General features: G+C 39.2%; 1 protein-coding gene and 1 long non-coding RNA gene across 9 annotated transcripts in view; one reads left to right on the forward strand and one right to left on the reverse strand.

The window, feature by feature from the left end:
* The window catches only part of LOC137177474 (NLR family CARD domain-containing protein 3-like), an 87,815-nt gene that overhangs the window by 38,420 nt on the left and 37,134 nt on the right, over positions 1-12,261 (reverse strand). For 2 of the 8 annotated variants that reach the window (XM_067583813.1, XM_067583818.1), the window contains exon 1: positions 795-1,056. The exons of 1 other annotated variant lie outside the window; for it this stretch is intronic. The gene's annotated coding sequence lies outside the window, so the exon portion shown is untranslated. Of the gene's footprint in view, positions 1-420; positions 554-794; positions 1,060-12,261 lie in introns of those variants that run through there. 5 more of the 8 variants (XM_067583820.1, XM_067583815.1, XM_067583814.1 and 2 more) reach the window with 5 other exon arrangements.
* Positions 1,455-12,261, forward strand: part of LOC137177500 (uncharacterized) — a 51,206-nt gene continuing 40,399 nt past the window's right edge. The window contains exon 1 of the long non-coding RNA XR_010926134.1: positions 1,455-1,540. This is a non-coding gene — a long non-coding RNA (uncharacterized lncRNA). The remainder of the gene's footprint in view (positions 1,541-12,261) is intronic.

The raw sequence follows: 12,261 nt of genomic DNA on the forward strand, positions 1-12,261 counted from the left end.
TGATTTTAAATCTGAATCATAGCTAGAAACATGTAGTGAATGGTAAAATATCTCCCTCTGTAATGTAGTGGAGTGGAAGTATAAAGTAGCAGGAAAAGGAAGTACAAGTACTTGAAGATTGTACTTAAGTACAGTACTGGAGTGAATGTACTATAAGTTACAAAAGCAGATGGATCCTTCCAAAAAACTTGTAAAGAGTTCCAAACTAAATGAGTGAATCTCAATAAAGAGCTTCCAAACACATTTGATGACACATTTCCATAAAGAAGCAACACTGGTTCATGTTGGAGGAGTGTCAAAAAGATGATGCTGTCTTTCTGAATACTACAGTATTTATTGAATAAAATAAGTGGAGCCCCTCACCCCCCTGCTGTCTCCACGTCAGTCCTGTAGTAGAAATAGAAACATCTCTATATTCACCTGTAGACACAGAAAGTCAAAGCTGTTCTCCAGCGGCTGTCCGGCCGAGCGGAGCCGCATTTAGTATCTCAGACAGCGGGGAGAGCAGCGGCTCATCACCGCCTCCTCCACAGGCTGATTCAGGCAGGAAAACCTGCCGTCAGTCATCAGTAAGTGTTGGACACAGTAATAACAACACTGTGTTCAACTACTGACCATCAACTCAAACTCCTCAAGCATCGACACAAAACGGCGGATATATTTTAATATCGGTTGTACTACGCTGGAGTTCAGATTAATAAACAGTTTAGCGGCAGTTTTGTGGTGCTTATAGTGTAACTAAAATAACAACAGCTAGAAGTAACGACTCGAACATTTTTAAGTATTGACATTACCTTCAGATGGATGTCTGGATGTAGAAATTTATCTGCGCCACAACTGTCACAGAAAGTGAAACTTAACTTGAACAGGGAAACGCCCAAACCCGATCCCAATGGATTCATGGATTTTGAGGCGCGTTCCCGATAAATCCGGAAGGGGTTCAGGCTGTTAAGTCGTTGAGTGCATGCGGACTCTCCGGTAGACACTTTAAACCCTTTATGCAGTCTTTCTGTAAATTATTGGGAACATCCCAAGTCTTTTAAATAGCAGCCAGGGGTCTTTTCCAAAGTACCCCCTACACCCCCTCCCTACCCACTTCCTCTTCGTTTGCGCGTTCATGTGGAGTGTCCGCCATTTTACATATTTCTAATATTTAATATGTAATAGAATTAATTCCAGCATTTGTTTTTATTTTCATTCTTTTTCTAAAATGATAAATGAAGATGAATTCTGTTAAAATGAGCGCAAATACTGACAGAAGAGGGATAGAATATCATTTTAATATGATACATATTTACACTTGTTTTTCTCAGAAAACAAACACGCAACGTTTAACAGACAGAAAGCAGAAACTAAATGTTTCCACTTGTTTCATTTGTTATTCAGGCAGCTGTTTGTTTCCTGAAAATGTGAAAACTTTCAATTTTTACAGTTTGTTCATTCATCACTAAAGGAAAATGAATATTCATTGATGACTCTGATGTTTCCCAGCAGCTCCCGAACGCACCGTCTTTTCCAATCACTTCTGTTTTAAACTGAAGTTTGACAACAAGAGAATCTGATGAATTATCAGAGTTTCTTCTCTCTGACTTTGTTTTCAGACCAAAAGTGAGAAAAACAAAGAAATCTAAAGAAATGTGACGGTTTAAGTTAAGAAATGATCAGCTGATGATTTGTGAGAGAAAGAGACTGTTGGTTGGAAAAACGGCTGATGGACATACAACAGACTAGCAGAGGACGTAGGACAGAAGAGCAGAGGACACACAGCAGGTGTGCAGAGGAGCGTCTCACCAGTCAAGAGGACTGATTCACTCCACATCTCTTCATCACTTCATACAGATAAGAGCTGAAATCTCACCGCTCTCCATTTAAAGGAAAAAAAACACACTACCAAGCTAGATGAACACTGCTTTTATTTCATTTGGTTTATTATTTTCTCAGAGCTCTGAAATGTTTATTTGTTTTATTTTCTCCTCAACCTGAGGTGGTTGAAGGGCAAAGAAAAGACACTGAGTTCCCCAACTTAAAGGAAAAAAACAAGAACCAAACTAACTAACAAACTGAACTTTTCTCAAACTATTTGGACTAAGGGAGATTTTGTGGTTTATGTTGAGAACTGCTGAACCAATTGCAATAAAAGAGAAACAGAGAACAGAACCATGTTAAGTGTTACTGTCAAATAAATGGTGGCTATATGTTATAGCTATTCCTCTACTCCTCCTTGAAAAGTACCTGGTGAAGCACTTGTGCATATATCACTCCATAGTGTGCTAAGGAAGTGCTTACATAATGAATTCAATAATAACACACATTACTCATTCTTGAAGCTGAAGACTTGAACGCAATCCTCTAAGAGCCTGAGCTATTGAAGCCAAACATCCTGTGATTCCAAACACAAAGAGGGACAGATAAGCAGAGTGAAGCTATTTCAACAATATTTCCAACACATGGAGGCTGTTAGCTCACTGTCATTCTTCATCCTCCCACCAGATAGAGCCAAAGTCAACAAAGTTTCAAATCTTACACATAGTGTCTGTGAGAACATTGATGTGATGGTTTGTGTGTGGATCGATATGGATATTAGCAGGATCAATATCAGAAATCAGTAAGATTAACATGCCATCTGTATGTGGATACGTTATCTGGATCAGGGAAAACACATATTAATGCAGCTGTAAATACACTCAGGACGCATTGTGATCAGATGTCAGCAGGTGTAAATGCAATCCGTACAGCGTGACACATTGATAAGAAACAAATGGTCCCAGTGAGGTGAAAGGTCACCTGGCTCCACCTCTTCCAGACAGCTAAAGCAACCTCCGTAAAAGCTCCAAGTAGTAGCAATAACTACAAGTCTTCCCCTGCAAAAAAGTGAATGACGTTAGTTGATGGCAGCAGTTTCTGTGACCTGGGACACCATATGTTTGTTGACAAGTCCGCCAGCTTATTTGCATATTGGGATCAGATCACATGTTAATAGCAGGTTATAAATGGGGCCAGTATGTCAGAGGAGACTCTGGAGAAGGACAGAGTGCCAGCAGGACAGTCCACATAAGCTCCCATACTTTTCACTACAAACATGTTTTACAATAAAACTCTATCATTAAATAAATAAACAAAGCAAGAAAAAGGAGACTCTTCATTAAATAATGTTATTATCATTATTTCCATTTCATAGAATAATCATGAGACTTATTTAACAAGTTCAATGACAATTTTTCAAATGCTGCTATTGGTCCAACCAACATAGATAATATGTTGAGTATATTATAATTCTATATACTGAAGAATAAAAGTGTCATCCTTCCATTTAGTCTTGATTTATCTTTCTAAAGTTTAGCAGCTGCAGCATTATTTGGATTTGTACTGATTGATAGACGTGCAGAGAGTGAAACTGCGCCCCCTACAGGTCAGAAGGAAGCACTGACATATGAATGAAAATGTGTTTAGTTGAAGTCATCCAGATTGAATAGTTGGAGTTTGTTTGTGTCTCAGCTGCAGGCAGCAGCAGCGTGAGGACAGACAGCAGGATGAAAGACGCTCAGCAGCCGACGACTCATCATGTTTCAGCCCAACTGAAGAATCAAACACAACAACAACACGTGATCAGAGGATTTGAAACTCTGAAACTTGTCATCATTTCCATCAGCGCAGCATCAGTCTTTCATTTCAAACTAGTTTGAAAATCTGTTTTTTTAGAAAACCAAACCAAGAGCTGTTTGATTCTTTTTACTTTCTATTTTTCTATTATTTATTTCATTTAACATCACAAATAAAGTGTATTATTATTATTATTATTATTATTATTATTATTATTATTATTATTATTATTATTATTATTATTATAGCAGAAAAAGATTTGATTTGTCTTTTTGATTGAAGATAAATGTCCAATCAGAAGCAGAGACATCCAGATATAAAAAGAACATAAAAGCAGCAAATAAACAAAAATCCCTGAAATAAAGAGGGAAATATTCGGTTAAGATTTCAACATAAATGTGGATTGTAAAGCTGCTACACAAATAAATTTGATTTTCCAACATGTGAAAATGTTCAGGACTGTAAAATCAGACACATGTTTATTGTACTACTGATAGTAAGAGTTTCTTAACGGACTGTAAAAGTCTTGTTTGGTGACATTTGGAGAAAGATTTAGTTTTTCCAAACCTGCATGTTCAGCATGATGGAAATAGAAAACAGCTGTTAGTTTGGATGAAGTTTGACAGCAGGAGTCCAGATGTTTTCTTCATCTTTCAAATGAAGTGAAAAAGAGAAAAATGAGAGTTTTTCTGTGATAAAGTAAAGTGGAGAACTGTACCTGGATCTGTAGATGTGATGGTTTCTCCTCCATGCTTGCAGCTCTGTGTGCAGTCTGTGTTTGGATGTTGAGCTGTGAGCTTTTGACTTTCTTCTTTGTTTCCTCTCTCAGCTCCTCGTCACATACCTGATCTGACCTCTGACCTCTGACCTGCTGATTGTCACAGCTGAAGAAGACAAACAGATGTCTGTATTCACTTTGTGTGCAGAAAGTTAACCGACACACGTGTTTCACTGTTTTCTTCTTGGAGAAGAAAACACTTGCTTTTTGTCCAAAGCACATTTTCCAAATATAACTATTAATGTTGATGATTTATATCAAAATGAGACTTTTCATTCAGAGTTGAGTTGTGTGAACTTTGTAGAAATGAGAAACTGACCCTGCACTAAACTGAGTGTGAATAAACAGTATAACTATTAATAATGTATAGGTTATTATTAGAGTGCATTTTTTCTGAATCTGACAATAAAGATAGATCAAATTAAAGCTGCAAGCAGTGATGAACGGGCCCTCGCGCCTCTGCGTACGTCAGGCCACGGTGCAATTGAAGGACTTCTGTCACGGGCATGTAGATGTCTTCAGACCCGGGCTGTTTTCAGACAGTGCAAGAAGGAGATAAACATCACTTCCTTTGTCCACTACTTTGCCTGCTGCTGGGGCTGCTTCGCTGAAATTTCGTAGGGGGCACTATTCAGCCAGTTTGGATCACTGATGGAATATTGTCATGTAGACGTGTTCAAGCCGGGAGTCTTATCAAACATGTAAAGTTTGGTGCAGACTGGAGCATTTACAATAAAGTTATAGCAACTTCTCTGTCAACCTCTGTCATGGCGAAACATCAAATCTCAACGGTGTGAGGATGAGAATTTTCTGCAGGGTGAGACATGTCTGTCTTGCTCACACCTGTGTCATCAAAATTAAGCAAGTTTTTGGCCCCTTCACTTGAATTTCAATTGGTAAATTGAAAACTCTTGATGAGTTTGTGTGTAAAACAAATTAATTTCCTAATTTTCATCAAGTCTTTTTTTTAGAAAATTAAAGACTATTAACCCACATGGCCTGGTCAAAGTTTGATTGAAATGTGTACTGTCAGGTGTGTAAAGACAATAAATATCTGCAGCTGGACACAGAAAAATACTAATTTATTTGAATGGAGAGTGTGAGTGAACCCACACCTTTTTGAATATTTACTGCTTCCACATAGTTTTAGATACAACTTCATTTGACCTTTAAATGAGTCACGAGACTTTGACCTACAAAATCTTGAATTTACATGTTTTTTCTATCTTTTACTGTTTTTTAGATATTAGAGTGTGAGTTTTAAAGTCTTTTCTTGTTCCCCCTGTGATTTGATAATGAGTGTGTATTGCAAAATGTGTCACAGCACTGAGGGAGTGACAACACCAGGAGCATCTGGAGAGGAGAATTTTAGAATATGCTTCTTGTGAAAAATCCCACGACTTTGGCCAAATCTTACATTAAAAGTCACATTTTCGTAGGAAATCTCGTGGTGAATCCATTGATACAGGTTTGAAAGTGGTCAGACTTATAGTTTAGACGTCAGAAGCCTCTGTTTGACACAAAGTTCATGCCTCCCCATTGTTTTACATTGTAAGGGTGATGTGGCACTGCAACTCTGAGGGCTTACAAAATCTGTTCGTTATTACAGAGTTTTTAACAACTTTTTTTCAGCACAGTGTCATAAGTCATCTATTAAAGTTTGAAGCCGATACCATTAACGCCCCTGGAGGAGATAGCGTTTGTTCAAGGGCCAATATTGAGGCAAAGTCTTATTTTGAAAGGCTAATTGCAGACTTCCTGTTGGATTTAGGTCAGGGGTGTCAGCATAAGATTTGTAGGTCTTGATGAGACGAATAATTGAGTTTTGGTTTGATCTCTCTACGACATTCCTACGGGCCGCGGCAGCCATTTTAGTTACATAGGTGGCGCTAGAGAGCACATTTTGGCACTTTGGGGGTTAATTTTTACATTTCATCAAATATTTCACCAGACCTGATGTACATGCCAAATTTGGTGAGTTTTTGAGCATGTTTATGGGGGTCAAATTTCGGTCTGATGTCCCATAATAATAAAGAAAGAAAGAAACAAACAAACAAACACATGAAATATAATAGGGCCTTCGCCCCTTTGGGGCTTGGGCCCTAATTAAAGCTTCTATTATTGTTAATTATCCTTTTATATTAGACATAACAGGTGATACTGCAGTTCCATTTGTTTCTGCCTAAGTAACATAAACATACAAATGATCAACTTTAGTTTATACAACACAAAAACAGGAAATAGAAACATTTCAAAAAGATTTCAAAAAGATTGATTATCCTGTAAATGAGCTTTTTATTGTGGATATTTAGTAAGACACTAAATAAATAATCATAATGTTTATTTACAGCTCTACATGCACGTCCAGTAGAGACACATGAAAACATGTTTTCTGAATTGAAAATGTGTGTTATAGTTAGTGGGCAAAACTCTTCCAACATGTTTATAAACCTTGGTCACAACTTGACGTTTCAGTAAACTTTCAGCCGCTGGTGGTTTTCTCTCTGAGAGCTTCTGGGTTTCACTTTGGGTGTTGGACTTCAAAATTCACCGAGACTCATAAGGATCAAACCCACAATCTCTGAACCTCCAAACAGTCCTCTAACAGACTGGGCTATCTGCTCTGAGAACATCAGCTTCTTTTTTTACAGTTTCTTAAATGTGTTTATATGTGACTGACAAACAAACTGTCAGTCATGTGGAAACCATGTTGGGTTTAGAACATTTACAAGCAGTGAGAGATCAGGTTGGTACTAAATTACATGAGAGGATTTCTCTAACTAGAGGGGATTCTCCCTCCTACAGAGAACACAGAGACAATGAGGAACCGGTCTTGATAGTCAAGAACCCAAACCCAGGATACAGAGGTTGAGTGAATGTGGTTTTGAAGGTGTGGAGGTGGATCAGTGTGTCAGAGGAGACTCTGTAGAGGGACAGAGTGCCAGCAGGACAGTCCACATACACTGCTACTCTGCCAGAGACAGAGGAGTAAGAAGAGGAAGAGATTCTTCTTTCATTATTGTGCCAGACAGAGTAACCATCATCAGAGCAGTCCAGACACCAAGACCGATCATTCAGTCCAAATCTGCAGTCATAATTGCCTCCTTTCCTGCTGATTCCTCTGTAACTCACTGATATGTGAACGTTTCCTCTGCACTCAACCTCCCAGTAACAGCGACCAGTCAGATCATCTCTACACAGCAGCTGAGGCCAGACATCAAATCTGTCTGGATGATCAGGATATGACTGAACCTCCTCCCACATATGTGTCACCTTCCTGTTGTTGTCAGACAGTTTGAGTTTTTCATTTATTGTGTTTGGATCCACTATGAGTTCACAGAAATCTGATGGAGAGAACAAGACACAATACAGCTGCAGTTACTGATCTATCATCTGTTTGATGATGACATCATCTACATCCTCAGTAAGATGTAAATGAGTAATTTCACAGTTTGAAAACACACTTACACTTCCTCAGACCTGGTGTCATCCATCGGACTCCAGCAGGCTGCAGTCTGAAAAGAGGAGGGGGTCAGAGCAGCACGTTCTCTTTCAGCATGCAAACATGGACATTACATCGCTCTAGTCTACTGTTTTATTATTCTGTTCAAATGTGGGGTTGGCCTTTGATAGACTTTTATCCAATCTGAATCCAGTATCCCAATTGCTCTGACACCCTGACTGAATCTAATCAGGTTTAACTTTCAACATTTACAGGAAACTTCAATAAGAAATAACAAAAAGTCAAAGATTCAGTTGAGATCAGTGATCAGCTCTGACAAAGAAAATATTTCCAGCTTTTCCTCCTCTATCAGACATACTCCCACCATACCTGAGAGTGTTCAGTCTCCACTGTGCATCCTCCAGTCCAGCAGACAGCAGCTTCTCTCCTTTGTCTCCTGGATGATTGTATCTCAGGTCAAGCTCTCTCAGATGGGAGGGGTTGGAGCTCAGAGCTGAGGCCAGAGAAGCACAGCCTTCCTCTGTGATTAGACAACCTGACAGGCTGCAAACACAAAAAACAACACACGCGTCAGACAGTCTGATAGTCCTGCTGTGTGCAGTCAGATACAACAACAAACTGTCTCCAAACTAACTAAATAAAATATGAACTGAATCAGGGAGCTCCAGAAAGTGGAGCATCCAGCCAGATGGGAAAAGTCAGCAACTGAGGGATGATTCAGCAGCATGTTTTTACCTCATCATTGTGATCTAAATGTTAAAAAAATTCAAATGTGTTTATGAAGAGTGAAGCTTTTGCCAAAAGGAAGAATAAAGACGAACTTTTATCAGAGTGCTGTGTGAACATTTCAGGTTTGGTATGTTAAAGTTTTTTAAAACTACACAAAATCAAGGAGCCTCCTGTCATAAAATGTGACTTCACAGTGGTTCATCAAAGTATCATCAGGCAGACTAATCTGCTCTTTAGCCTGAAACTGGTGCTCAAGTAACCCCCAATATATTTTTCTGTCCAGGTACAACGGTTTTTAGACACATTTAGAAGAAATCTGTAAAATAATCTGTGGTATTAAATAATTCAACAACAAAAGAAAACAAAAAAATCTGCATGGAAGGACTTATGGGTTGGGTGCCATGGGCGAGCTTCCTCCATTGGCTCCTGCTTACAGACTTAGACGATCCAGAGATTGTGATCTCACTCGACACGGAAAACACCTTTGACTGTGCTGAGTGGGACCACTCAATCGCTTTGGATTCGGTTGGAACTTTATCAAACGGGTAAGCATTCTTTAATGTTCTTTAATATTCTCTTTAATCTCCCACAGCTACCATATGCACCAACAACACTTCTTCAGCTTCTTTCCTGTTAAATAGAGGCACTGGGCAGTGCCCCTTTCTCCACCTTATTCATGATACCGATCACACTTCTTGCTATCTCTCTTCATTCAGAGCAGAATATTAAAGGGATCTCATGATATGGCTGCAAACAGAGGGTGGCGCTGTATGTGGAAGATCTTCTGGTCTCGTTACAAAAAAATCAGAACAGAGCCCAAATCTTTAAGATTTGGACTTAAAAATCTTTAAAAATCTTAAAAATCTTTGGCATTTGGACTTAAAAATCTCTCTCTGCTTGGCCCAATTCACCGTAATGTTTTATTCCCCCCTCCGTACATGATAGTGTATTTGCTGCCTGTCACACTCTGGGCCTTGGCTCACTATCACAACTATATGTTAACATATATCACATGTCGTTTTGCCTCATTTGCACACCTACAAAGCAATTATCATCTTCCAGTTAAACATCACTTTACAGTAGATACCTATAAGTTAGAAATTTCATTCGAAATAATACCCCTAACTTCCCTTCCAAACCCTTGCCCGTTATAGTTGACTCCATCTGTGGCAACTACTGGAGACAAAGTAAAAGTCCCTGAGAGGCTGAGGTTGGGCCTTGTTTTGCTGTTTGATGCGCTACCAAAAAAGATTCGCTGAGATCAAAAAATAGGTTTAATAACTTTTATTGATGAAAAGGTTCAACTTATTGAAACATGCTTAAAGTATAATAAAAAATAATCACAGCGATCAGGTGTAAAACAGCGGTCAACAAAAAATACAGCGACCCACTCACCCTCTGTCTCTTTCTTACCAGCCGGCATGCAGGTGAACAGGTGCTTATATTAACTATAGGATATCACCGCCCATATCCATGTGACCTGATTATCAATCACCGTGATACTGTGCAATAATAAATAAACCAAAATAACCCAACATATAAACCACACAAAAATTACTACTTTGCAGTTCATTCAAATTTGACAATTAATCCATTCATGGCTCCTACACCATCCTTCAAATGACTGATATCTCAAGAGTTGTGATTTTGAAGATCTATAGCAACTTAACTGGGTTCCAGACCCCATCGATGTTGCAAGCGAGAGGTGTTTGGAGTGTTGATATAGGTGACAAACTAGATAATAATACATGGGATGGTGCAGTGGGATGGATATTTTCATCATCCTTTAATGGCAGACATCATTTAATACAGTGCAAAATACTCCATTGGGTTCACTGGTCCAGGGCACAGATAAGTCATATTGCACCCAATTTTGATCCTACCTGTATTAGATGTAAGATTGATTCTTTATACCACCAATTTTTGGCCTACCCTTTAGTGGCAAAATTTTGAGACAGGATATTCAAATGTCTCTCCAAAATACACCACATGAATATTCAACCCCCTCCATGCATTGCGTTATTTGGAGTTGTACCACTAAACCTACCCCTGTCTGGACTTCAGTTTGGGATGTGGCCCTGGCTATGCTTCTTGCGAGAAGGGTCAATCTTTTAAACTGGCAATTGCCTGACACTCCACCATTCAAACACTGAGCTAGAGATCTGATGATATCTTTAGGTTTAGAAAAGATCAGATAAACACTTAAGGGTAAATCCAACATTTTTTCTAAAATCTGGGACCCCTATAAAACTTGATTTGCGAAAACTGATTTTTAACCAATTCTTTCTTGGTTTTCATGTAAAACATTTCTTTATGTTTTTCCCTCCCCCTCTCTTTTCAATTTACTATTATCATTATTTCATTATGTAATCTGGCTACCCATGTATTGTCTATGTGTGTCCCCTCTGCATGTATACGTGTGCTTTACCATATTTTAAGCTTGTCTCTATGCATCTCTCTCACTTTATGTGTTTGTATGTCTTTATAATTGACAGGCTATGTAATGATCTATTGATCTGAATTGTTCTCTAACCTCTAATTGCTCCTCTAATATCATTCTTTTAAATTTTAAATGTTCATCTGTTGAACAGGTTGATGAATCCTGACCTGAGAGTTTCCAGTGTACAGTGTGGACTCTCCAGTCCTGTAGACAGCAGCTTCACTCCTGAATCCTGCAGGTTGTTGTTACTCATATCCAACTCCCTCAGACTAGAGGACTGGGAGCTGAGAACTGAGGACAAAGCCTCACAGCTTCTCTCCGAGAGGTTACAGCCACTCAGACTGGAGAGGAAATATAAAGGAAAAAACAGCTAAGAAATTATTAATTTTTCTCTCCTGTTGAAAAGATAGAGTATTAAAGTAATGATGAATAAGTCTGACTATCTGTGTACGTACAGAGCTTTGTTGGAGACTTTGACCACTGGCAGCAGCCTCAGAAGAGCCTCCTCTGAAGCGCAGTATTTCTTAAGGTCAAACACGTCCAGATCTTTCTCTGATGACAGTATGATGAAGATCAGAGCTGACCACTGAGCAGGAGACAGTTTATCTGTAGAGAGACTTCCTGATCTCAGGGTCTGTTGGATATCCTCCACTAGAGAACCATCATTCAGTTCATTCAGACAGTGGAACAGATTGATGCTTCTCTCTGCAGACAGATTCTCACTGATCTTCTTCTTGATGTACTCGATTGTTTCCTGATTGGTTTGTGAGCTACTTACTGTCTGTGTCAACAGGTCTCGTAGGAGAATCTGATTGGTCTGCAGTGAAAGACCCAGTAGGAAGCGGAGGAACAAGTCCAGGTGTCCATTTGGACTCTGTAAGGCCTCATCCACAGCACTCTGGTAGAGCTGTGTCATTACAGATTCTTGTTTAGTTTCAGACTTCTGGGATGTTGTTTGTTCTTCTTCCAGCAGATTGATTCCAGAGTTGATGAATGTCAGATGGACATGAAGAGCAGCCAGAAATTCCTGAACACTCAGATGGACGAAGCAGAACACCTTGTCCTGGTAGAGCCCTTTCTCCTCTTTAAAGACCTGTGTGAGCACTCCTGAGTACACTGTGGCTGCTCTGATATCAATGCCACACTCTGTCAGGTCTGATTCATAGAAGATCAAGTTGCCTTTTTGCAGCTGCTCAAAAGCCAGTTTTCCCAGAGACTCAATCATCTTCCTGTTCTCTGGACTCCAGTGCG

The sequence above is a fragment of the Thunnus thynnus genome, chromosome 24 (genome assembly GCF_963924715.1).
Source record: "Thunnus thynnus chromosome 24, fThuThy2.1, whole genome shotgun sequence".
Lineage (NCBI taxonomy): Eukaryota > Metazoa > Chordata > Actinopteri > Scombriformes > Scombridae > Thunnus > Thunnus thynnus.